This window comes from Lepeophtheirus salmonis, chromosome 7 (genome assembly GCF_016086655.4).
Source record: "Lepeophtheirus salmonis chromosome 7, UVic_Lsal_1.4, whole genome shotgun sequence".
Classification (NCBI taxonomy): Eukaryota; Metazoa; Arthropoda; class Copepoda; order Siphonostomatoida; family Caligidae; genus Lepeophtheirus; species Lepeophtheirus salmonis.
Window position 1 is genome coordinate 27,795,718 of NC_052137.2, and position 12,776 is coordinate 27,808,493.

Consider the following 12,776-nt stretch of genomic DNA (forward strand, 5'->3'; position numbering starts at 1 on the left):
AACAAGGGTTATAATGTTTGTTGACAACAGAGTGAACATTGAACCCCAGAACAACCTAAAGAAGACGAAAAAGAATTAATAAGAAATGTTCCCCTCCCTCGAACTCTCATTACATCACCACTAAAAGGTTATGCTCTTTCACAGATTATGTTCTGCACGACCAAATTAAAATTAAAAGAAGAGGAACACTCAAAGCCATTAATAAACATATATATAGTTATATGATATTCTCGCATTTGTGCATTTCACGGTTTTTGTTCAAGGTCATGGTTATTATGATTATTAGACTATAAGTCCAATTTGTCATCGGGGAAGTACTGAAAAATATGTAGTTGATAAACCTATAATAAGAATCTACTTATTTAGTACAAGTTGTAAAGTAGTCTGCAAAGATAACCATTACTCATGTACATGAATTTAAAATGATTCAATTTACAAGTTGAATAAAAAGGAAACGAGGTTTTGTAATCCCATCTATAAAAAACTTCGTTATTTTATATATTATTTAACTGATCTATATATTATGTGGTCCATCAACAAACAAGTACAGGCCGAATCAAAAATCAAGAAAAAGGAAATATCGTATTTTATTGTTTACTTCATAAATACATGCAGCCCGTACAAAAACCGTGATATGCAGAAATCCAAGAATACAGCGAATTGAGGTTTGCTCTCAATTTTGTATAATAAGTTCCGTTCTTTTATATACTACTCTATATACTGAAAGAAGAGAACATAAAAACGGAAAATACCTTTTTATTTATTTACAAAACCTTTAGACGCGTGTCGGTATAAATTTCAAATAATATTCCTGAGTAGAATGCGAGATAATAAAATAGTTGCACTACGTGTAAAGACATTTAAATCATAGTCATTTAGATGGATCTTTCGTACGAAGAATTCGAATATATGGATCTCCTCAACATCATGTTCAAAGGGTCTCGCCTCTTTGGGTCTCACTCGGTGGATTTTATCTCCTTTATTGGAAGAATCCTTAATTTTTCAGATGCCCCTTATCATTTGGTCTGTGATAGTGACTTATGACCTTGTTAATCATACCTCTATGCTGAAAAATCCATAAATTAAATTTAAGTTTTGTTATTTTCTCCTTAAGTCAACTCTGCTTCGTCGTCTATTTCATTGATAAGTGTGCTTGATCTATATAGAGCAGAAATAACTTATCTCAATCACATTGATAGCAATTCCATTTATTGTGTGGAGTATATGATGTATGGTCTATAAGGATAATTATATAACCTGGACAGTTTAAGCCTCACCAGCCTTATTGCTTATTAGTCTCTTTTGTGATTGGAGAACTATTGAAAGATGATTAATTGGTTTGCCTGCAAAACATATTTTACTCTGATAATCCGTAAAAATAGTTATTGTATCTTATGAACCTTTATTATTTAAATTATTGAACTGAAGAGTCATACAAAGAAAAATATCCTGGAAAATACAGCGAGTACCAAAAAAGTTATTATCCTCAACCCATAGCTCCTTTATTTAAACTCAATCCTCCAAAAGTCGACTCAGCTTTAATTAACTCTTACTTTAATTATACTATTTCCTTGATAAGTCATTTTGTGTTCTTAATGTCAATAAGGTACGAATCGCCAATTAATTGTCTACAAATATCAATTGCACTTATAAGTTTGAATTTGTGCTGTACTGCCAATATAAACATCCGGAACACTTCAAGCATCACTCCCAATTTCCTTAGTACTTGTTAATATTAAAAAACGTCATGAAGTCATCTATATATAAAAAATATTAAATTGAAAGTGTGATGTCATACTATTGTGAAGTGTGTCTGTATGCTCTATTTTTTTATTATAATTTGAAATTGTTATAAACAAATGTATTTTATATATTTATTAATTTAAAATATGAATTATAACAGCTTTAATTTTATGAAAGGTTGCGTTAGAATATAAATGTTTGATCTACCAATTTCAATATAACATTTAAGAGAATAAGTGACGTCATTTTTTGAGGAGATATGAGAAGAAAATTCAATTTTGAGCTTAGAAAAAGTGCAGTGTTTATACAACAAATAAAAGTCATTTTGGTGTCAACAAAATTCTAAACTCAATATATATCGTAGAAACCAGGGCTGTGGAGTCAGAATCAGGAGCCAGAAAATGTTTACCGGCTCCGACTCCAACTACAAAAATTATTATAATTTATGTAAACAAAACCAGTTAGAGGTGTACTTGTTTGTATTGTTGTTCCTCGGTTACGAGTCCATAAATTAGGTTCAAAAGCTTATAACTGTATTAGCAATATATAGATTTTGATCCATTCCATATTCCAAATTTTTTTGGATAACTGGCACCATTATTTACTACAAATAATTCATAACTACCTATAGCCATAAATTAGATCTATATGTATAGAATCTATTTCAAGTCCATGATTTATTTATTTTTTGTAGCTTACCAACATTCAATACATAGGAGTGAAGTGAAGATAATATTTTTCACTTTATTCTGTCATCAATTAATTATAATTATAACTCACTAATCAGAATTGGAGACTCTGACAAGAGTTATACTTAACTCTTATTAGATTGACATATCAAACTCCACGATGACTCGATTTGGACTAGAAAAAAATAATTCAGATTTGTGTAATACTCAATGTGAAAAACTTGTAAATTGACTAGAATTCGTTGTCATATTGACAAGTTTCAGATTTTAATAAGAATCAAGGCTTGAAACTCACATACTCACGTGCCTTAAAACTCTCAACTTGACTTGGAATCGTAATTGGAGATGTTGGACTTTATTTTTTAGACTTCAGCCGAACTTATTTCTCAATTATTGAAACTCTACTGGTGGTCATAAAAACTAAGTGTGAGCAACTCTGTTTAAGAATATACATACTTGTAACATTAAATCTTTATGTGATATATGTCGAACGAATTCTACAAAAGAATGATCCTCATCACATAAAATTGTTGATATGGAAGTAAACTCTGCTTGATCTTGACTTCAACTTATATACAGAGTGTTATAGGGAATTTTTCTGCCTCATTATGATTTTTTTTTGCTATTTAAGGTTTCAGGTGACATTTCAAGCAATATTCCGATACATGTGTTGTTTTTCTTGCGCATAGTTTTGATTTGATTAAAGTCGGACAAAAAATGAGTTAACAGGAACAAAAAAGGCAAAAGGTTCTGGATCTACTCGACGGCATGTTGATCCAAAAATAATGTCAAACATTGTTGGTGTGACTGTTGGAACAACAAGGTGGCCAAGGGGAATGCAAAAGGAGTCCAAAAGAAGGGAGGAAATGGTTTGAAATTAAATGAAACATTTCTCAAGTCCCTGGAGTCCAAGATCAAGGAAGATCCAACAGCATTAATGCGCCGCTTGGCTGACGAGTTCAACGGGGACGCGATCACCATCACGAGGGCAGTTCATAATGGCCTCGGCCTTAAGAGCTTTTATAGGACTCCAAGACATCTCCTCACCGACAGGATGAAGGCCTTTAGGGTTGAGAGAACAGACAAGTCCTTAATTACTTGAAGAGTCATCCGTCACCTGTAAAGATCTTCTCAAAAAATAAGATCTTCACAGTCGACCAGGTTTTGAACAGCAGATTTATAGCAACATCAAATGAGGAAGTCCAGGGCACCTTCAGGGCAAAACATCCGGCCCAAACAATGTGCTTGGGAGTCGTGGTCTCTGATGGGAAGAAAATTGATCCCTTCTTCTTCAAGCCCAATAAGAAAATCGGAGGGATGCCTACTATTAGGTCCTGAGGGGGAAATCTTTCCTTGGCTGAAGATTAACAATCCTGAGAACAACTATGTGTGGACACAAGACGGTCCCCCACCCATACGGCCTTGAAGACACATAACTTCTGCAAGGAGCACATTCCTCACTTTTGTGGCAATACCTTCTGGCCCTCTTCCACTCTTGATCTCAATCCCGTTGTCTTTAGTGTGTGGAGTCTCAGAGGGAGCAAGGTTGGGAAAACATCACATATCTAGACCAAATTCAAAAAGCAATGGGCCCACATGTCTGCCAACTATGTTGTGGCAACTTGCGCTATGTTCTAACTTCGAGTGGAGGCTGTGATAGAGGCTGGAGGCGGTTATATTGAATAATTCTTACCAAGATTAATTGGTAAAAGTTTCTTTCTATAACATTTTTCATTATACTTTTCTAATAAAACGTTATTAAGGTTTTGGTTTTTCTTATTCCTCGCGGAAAATTTCCTTGTCGCGCTCTGTATATGTATATATATATATATGTTTGCAGATCAGTCATTTGACTGACTAAAGCAAAAAAAAATGCCCTGTTTCATCATAATTTTCATACAAAGTATTACTGTGAAGACACAAGATAAATAAATTATATTAGAAGGTAAAATTAATCAACCTTTATTATTCATATTTTATCACGTATCTTTTAAATAGTTGAGCTCTATCAAATTGTGCACATCATTGGATAAATAATTAAATGGTAGTAGTTTATAGCATTCTTGGCATTTTTTTAACTTTTATAATGGTGTTAAAGTGTTAAAGACGACTCATCATCTGGGCATCTTTTAAAGTGTCGTTCATGTCAATATTGAGCAGCACTTGATTCACTATTTCTGCAAATTTATAAGGATCATTTAAATGCAATACTATATTATCAGAGATTAGACAATAGTCAATCGACAGTATAACAATCAAAAAAATAATCATAAAATAAGCGAAGGCTTTATTAATAACAACGGATACTTAAACTCCAAAAAATAAAAATATCAACTTGTCCTATGGCTATATGAAGATATTAGTCGCTGGAGAAAATAATTAACATACATATGTTGGTATTATATAATACTAATAGATTTATGCTGTGTAACTCTGAATAGATACATACAATAAATATTATGAAGTAATAATCATATTTATACTAATTTAATTAATAAGTTTCGATGTTACTGATACTACAAGTATAATACCTGCCACCTAATTTCTTGGAATTGCTATTTTCCATTTATTAATCATGTTAGTAAACATAGTATGAATATATTATTCTTTGGTTGATTCTAAGCGTATATATCAGCATATGTAAAAAATAATGAAAAATGCATTGTACGAAAATGAAATGAATATTCAATTCATTCAAACAAAACTGTGGTTTCGGAATAGTGAATGGATAATGACGATAAATAATGATTAGAATACATATGTAGGTATACAGTTAGCTTGAAGTAATATATATTTATAAATAATAATAGTAACTAGTTACTTATAAGAAAATGAATAACAAGTACTTCTTGTGAAATACACACGCTCGTTTTTAACGTTCAATCCCTGTTGTAAAATATGTATTTCCTACTTATCAGTTATCTACATAATATTTATATATTTGGTATACAAGAGAAGGGAAAGAGGGGTCATGTATAGGAACAATGAATTCTTAGAATTCATGTATATTAATCAAGGAAGTTTTTTCTTATCTCTAATTCTGATTCCTTTAAAATAATTTATAAGCACTATTTTCATCACTTTAGGGTTTAAGGGAAGTCTTTGTTGTTGTAATACAAAAAATTTACAAAATCCCTTGGAATCATATACACATTATGAATATTTATAATCAATGAATAATGTAGTCACTGAAAAGAATAAATAACTTCAATCAAATCTAGTAAATATTGGTTTCAATATTGGACACATGGTTTCAAAACTAATTCTCAACCATAACAATAAATTACATCGTATTTCTGGAATAATGCTACATGTATTTAGTTTTTTAAAAAAACAGAGCTACATTTTGCTAAGATTCATTTAATATATTTTAATACAAGTAGACGTTTAGTAGAGGGTTATGTACTTTTCTTTAGAATAAACATAAAATATTAATTAAAAACATTGCACGTAGAATTTAAGTCATAATTATGCTCTAAAAAATTACAAAACTAATTTTAATCTGATGGTGATAAAATTTTGAAGTGAGTATTTTTCCATAAATGAATCTAAAACCAAAGAGCAAATAAAAGTTTTACAGCAAGCAAGTTGTAAAAAGAAGGAACACACAACAAGCATAATTTATATACTTTATTTCTTTTCATTTATTATGAAATATATATCCTTCATCTAAAGCATACTCTAAATTGTAATATATTCCGAATTTAATGACCGCCTCTTCTGTAGCGTCGTCTTGAAGATTCCATCAATATCTGTCACATTTAGTCTGGGGTCCACTTGCCCTCTTTTTGCCCGTCTAAAGAAAGAAGCATTCCCTTTGCAGACGAGTATTGAGCTGTCCCAACTTCGGATTTAACCTCATGGATTTCCATCAATTTATCTAACTCCGTAGAGACCCCAAACAAATTATTGCATGAAGGATTAAAAGATGGAGCCTAGAAATGTGAAGGCTTGTCTGAGAAAAAAACAGCTCATTTCATCCTCCTCAAGGACCTCCTGGTGAATTTTAGAATTGAACTACTCCAAAACATGGAGACTATCGTTCAAATGTTCCAGTAAGTATCATCCGACAGTGGGAAGCAAAGCCGTACAGTACTTGGGGTCAAGTTATTCTCTAAAATTACTTTTGATATGGTCTGCAAGCTCAATCACTCCCTTGAAGGACAAGTTGCGAAGCTCTCAAAGCCGACCATTCTCGGAAGACTCTCATACATTAATCTTATCACCTCAAATAATTAATTTATTACTAAAATAACTAAACTATAGTTAATAGTTATTAAGTAATACTATAATTAGAATATATTCCGTATTCTAATTTATACACATGTAACTCAATTTACCTATTTTAATTAATACACGAAAACATTCTAGTTTGTAGCTAGAGTTGTTATTATAGAAATAATAGGCAAAATATGCCCCTGGCGAATAATAAAAGTAAATTACGACCAAGACAGTCTTCCCCTGTTTATTGTTTTTGTGCGCGTTTCGCTACTTGGTTTAAAGCTTTAAAGGGAAGGAGCGGAGAGACAAAAATCTACAACAACAAAAATATAAATGAAATAAATAAATAGGATCTTCAACTATTGCTCCCACTGATATACAAAGGTATCGTTATTATTCTCTTATTATTTATAATTTGAACTGGTTATTTTTTATGAAACAGTTAAACTAATATTATTAGGTAATAATACATCTAAATAATTAATTATAATTATTCAATATAGCCAATATTCAAGACATGTGTTGCACAATTTCATGAATACATACATTCACTTTTACTAGCCCAAGTATTCTTCCTCATTCCTCCTTTCTCTGTTTATCCCTTTTGATATAGTTTTGGATACATCTTAAACGAACTTGGCAATATTTTCAAATAATTTTTGTCTTAATAGTATTACAATCGTGGAGGTATATATTTTTGTTTCTTTTTCAATTAGATCTTGCAGGATTTGGGTTATATCTTTTTAGTCATTAATTTTTTGAGATTTTAATAAGGTTGCTAAATCACTTCTCCACTGTAATGAATATATTTTTTAAGTCTTCCTTGATACAGCCACAAAAATATTGGCTGGTACAATTTTTTAGATAAATATTTTGAATATGGGCCAATATCACTAGTGTCCAAAATAACAAAGCTAAGAGAGTCCGAACAAACAATACTAATATGTCTTATTTTGGTTTAAAATATAGCCAACAATATAACACGAATCATCAGTTCTTTGTTCAGACAACAAAGTATCTTCTTGTAGCTGAGGTGTTAGTTTTTAAAGAAAAGTTGCATTATCCACTTCGTCTGATTTATTTTTTACTTTTTTAAATCATCATAGAAATTGATTAGATACACTGCACTACACGCTGCTATTATTAAAAATATATTGTAATTAATATGTATTGGCTAATTATGATAAATAATTAAATTAAGCCCATAAAGTAGTACATAAATTGCCTTCAATGCCTCTAAAATAGACCTTGTGGCAGATGACAATTTTAAGCCAATCAGCATAGAGAAGAAAAAAACATATTCTTCTTCTACTCAGTGTCCTTATTTAGTACCAAGGATCGTGGCCAGTCTATTCGGATCCCATACAGTCCAGTTAAGTACCACTTATATGTCCTTAAAAAGGTAGAATTGATCCTCCGTGACGTCAATGAGGTTTTTTTTTCTCTTTTTAGTTATACCCTTATATAATAAAATAATTGATTTAGCAAGCAACATTATAATATATTTGTATATAATGAAATTTGAATTATAATGAAAAAGATAATATTTTTTGCAAGATATGTACAATCATCTTAATACATATTTCATATATCTTCTATAACACTACTCTTGAGTCATTTAGATTATATTATAATGTAGGTCTTATTGATGATAACCTTGACGAAGATTTGTAGCGGTCTAATTAGTTAGTATACATTTCCTATAAAAAAATTATTTTTTTTAAATGTTCCTTTAATTGGTTAGATGGAGTTGCATTGCTTAAGTATAAGTAAATATCATGGAATTGCATTTACTCCATCTAACCTTGGAATTTTGTGTGAAGTATATATGTATAAAGAATATTTCTTTCTCTAGGAATGACTTGGGCGCGAACCTTCGCACATTGAGTTCAAGAAAATAATTTGTGACGTAGCTCATGGACAACACGTCCAAGTCTTATAACTTATATGTCATGAATGGCATTATTGCTGCTGATTTATTGATTACATCACTGTTTCCATCCATAACATAAAGACTAAATTGTAATGCTCGGCGTAGTAATCAATCGTTTTTGTTCAGTAAAATAAAGAAACCTAATTTTTATTTCAGAGATAAGAATGTTGTTATTTTCGAAGTAATTAGGACATGGCGATGATATTCTGTTCAGACCATGAGTAAGAGAAGTGACACGCAACACCATTGAGAAATGTTGCTTAAGTTTTTGATTGCTTTTATAAAAAAGCTGCACCATTGATAATGAAAACCTGTGATGGCGTAGTGAGAAAGAATTGCTTTGCCAGTAAAAAGTACCTTAAAATTTACAACATTTGGATTACTATCAATATGGAATAGGACATTGTAGGAGACATGCATCATTGTATATTGTTCATATATAGAATGAAATCAAATTGTTATATTTATTTAATCCTGTTACATATTTTAAATAAAACAAGTTAGAATTATTCATGAGACAAATAAGTAATATTGGAATTCTTGGTACAATGAGTCGTAGAATAAATACACTTAAATCCATCACAATTACATATTTAAACAATTTGGAATGTCTTCTTTGGGGCCTTGATGATGACAAAGGAATTGTTCTTTGACGTTCGACATAATATTGAATCCAATACTAGACAATGAAAATTACGTATTTAAGAAGCCTAGATGATTTGAATATTTAGAGAACATGGCAGTTTAATATTATAATATCAAGGATCCATATCGTCTACTCTTATCATACCTTTATTGAGAGATTTACCATTTTAGGGAGCAAATACTTTTCTCAAATTTAAACAATTGGAGAGTCATTCAAACTAGATAAAAACAGAGGAAGATTATAATGGATTAATATAGTAATCATTCTTGGCTATACAACCTTGTTTGGAACGTTATGATCATGGAAATGATAAAAAGTCCTTGTAAGACTAAGACTAAAGTTTAGGGTAGACTTTGAAGTAATTTTTGCAAATGTTTTTGTCTCGACCCGGATTTGTATTAAAACTTTATAACCAACCCTCTCAGTGCTGTTCACAGCTAATCTAATATAACGTCATGACAGCTAATCTTCATTTCCAATTTGTCAGAGTTACCTCGTTAATTTTTGCATTTTTGTTTTGTTTTCAGTGTACCTGTGGTTTGCATTATTTTCGAACCTTCCATTCATATGCATTCTGATAACAAAGACAAACAAAAACAGTTGTTATACATGCATAGGACTGTAATATTTTATTAATACGACTACATAATTTTTTTTTATTTAAAAAAAATGTATATCATTTATATCAAGGAGCACTATGTACAGTTCACCCGGTGACTTTTATCATACAGACATACATACAAATTTGCCTAACAAATATATATTCTTAGTTGTAAATAACATTAGAATTATAATAATTATTACAGTCATAATAGAATGAGAAAATAGTGGCACATGTCAACAGGGACGTCCGCATGGCGTGGGCTGGAGTAACCCCTCCCCCCAAATTTCAAAAAAAAAAATACAAAAAATTTAATTTTCTCCAAATAGCTATGGACTTTTTAAATTTTTTTGCAAAAATTTAATATTTAAAATTTTTTTTTTAATATTTTTTTCAAAAAAAATTATCTTTTTTTTTATGAATAGCTTTGTATTTTTGCAATTTTTTAGAAATAATTTAATTTTTTAAATTTAATTTGAAAAATTAAATTCCAGAAGAAACTTAATTGTACAACTTTTTCCCCCAAAAAAATAATTTTTTGTTAACAGCTGAAGATTTAAAGAAAAAAATTAATAATTGAAATATTACTTTCGAATTTTTTTTCGATAAAATTTCATTTTTTGTGAACATTTGTGGATTTCAGGAGTTTTTCCTACAAAAAAATAATTTTTTGTCAACAGATATGGATGTATGAAAAAAATTATAATATTTGAAATTTCATTTATGAACTTTTTTTCGAAAAAAGAAAAATTTGGAGAAAATTCCAAAATTTTAAATTCCGGAAAAAAAATATAAAATTCTGCAGAGCCCAGCTCATACTCCAATATTTTGAACAATTTTTATATTTATTTAATAATTTTTTTTATACCTAGAAAATAAAATAATGGACTTCTTTTTTTGAGTTTTTTATATTATTAAAGAGTAATCTGTAAAAGACGGTATACATTTGTTTTTACTTAATCTTGAGCATGCATGAAAATTATATTATCCATTGGTATGCTGAACAAAATTGAAACATGATACAGCGGAATCTTCCCCATGGGAATTGGAATAATTAAAATTCTCCATACACTCAAGAACTAAAAAACTAATTGAGTTAAATTTGATATGACACCCCTACTTAATAAAGAAATAAAGATTTGGAAATAGCTACAACTGAGAAACAGATTAAAAAGTGTGGGAGGGAGTTCAACCCATTAAGGCTAATAAGTGGATTTTTCAACGTCACTATTAAAACCAGTTAATATACTGAATATCTCTGTGAATATGTAATTATTTTGATGTTTTGTTTTTGCTAAGAATACACATGATGATATAGTTGATACTTTATTAATTCATTTTTTAGATATGAAGAACTTTTAAAATAAATATTCGTAGCTATATTTATAATAACAACTTCAAAAATGGAGCACTTGACAACTGTAACGTAGTGTGACGACATATATGACTTCTTTTTTTTTTTAAATAAACATAGCTACGTAAAGAAAGGAGGTTCACTACTGGAGTGTTAAATAAAATACGCTCGTAGAAATAATGTCCGGACTGATGCAATGCAATGACTAATAAGGTGCAAATTAACCTCTTAATTTGAAAAAAAAGTGTTGGATCTTATTAGGGGGAAATTGATGTTTTGGAATGTTATCGACATATTGTCAAAAATGTATTAAACAGCTGCACCATTGTATCTCCTAAAACTAACAGTCACATTTCGTAACTTTATTTTAATGCTTTACGTTGCTTCAATGCATTTTATACGATGCATAATAGTGGCACTCCTAATATTAGGTGTAGTAAAAATAAGTCCATTATAATTTATGAAACATTCTTTTTTTTATTTTAATTCATTAATCTTTATCTCCTTGGCAATCAAAACAGTGTTTCACATTTTCGACAATTGCCCATCTAGTAGTTTCTTCAAGTGTTGGCTGTAGGTTGCATCCCGTTGTGGGACCTGGCGGTACACGAAAACATCCCAACATTCAGGGTACGATTGGGGGAGTGGGCTTCATCTTTAACATCGAAATTACCAGAACCGAATCGACGAAACCAAAATTGTGCGTGATTGGCAATTACAATAGGTGGACTATAAACCTTATTAGCATTTTCAGTCGCCCTCCTTCGGTTTTTGCTTTGTTTGCAGAAAAAAACTATATATATTGACGTATTTTCTATTTGCTGGTGTCCCTCTTTGACACACACAAACAAATCTGAGTCAAATAATCACCAAATTGTGATGACCAAACACGCAAGCTTTTATTCTAAAAAATCTTATCTTTCTAACACCGCCTTGCTAAACCGATTGTACTTATACAACGCGAGATACACATCACTAAAGCCATCTACTGGAAAAATAATTGTTCAGGCCTCATTCCTCAGGCTTCAAGTCTTTACAGAATAACCCTACCCTAAGTTCAGACTCAAGTACCTCAGTCCTAACTTCTATTTAGTATTAAGTATGTGAAATATATATTTTTGATACGATAAATTGTGAATTTTATGTGCTACAGAGTTAGATTCGGAGCAAAAGTTGATATCAACAGTTATCAAATATATTTATATTCTTCATCATTCATATGGGCTCCACTTATAAAATCTTACGGAAGATATATATTTTTTTTTTTTAATGTTAAACATCCTCTATTCATATAGATACGAGTTTGTACATGGAAAATCTGTATTCAGGGTGTTCATAGGGGGGAGGGGAGGGGTTGAAGAGGCTGTAGTACCCCTCCACCCCCCAAAAATGAATTTTTGCTAGAAAATATTTAATATTTAATTCCATTTTCCTAAGAATTTAATGACTCAATTTTTTTCCCAAAAAAAATATTTTCTGTGAATAGCTAAGGGGTTTTTAAATATTTCTCCAAAAAATTAATTTCCCCATTTTTCCCCCAATAATTTATATTTTTGTGAACAGCTGTGGATTTTTTCTTTTTTTTTTCC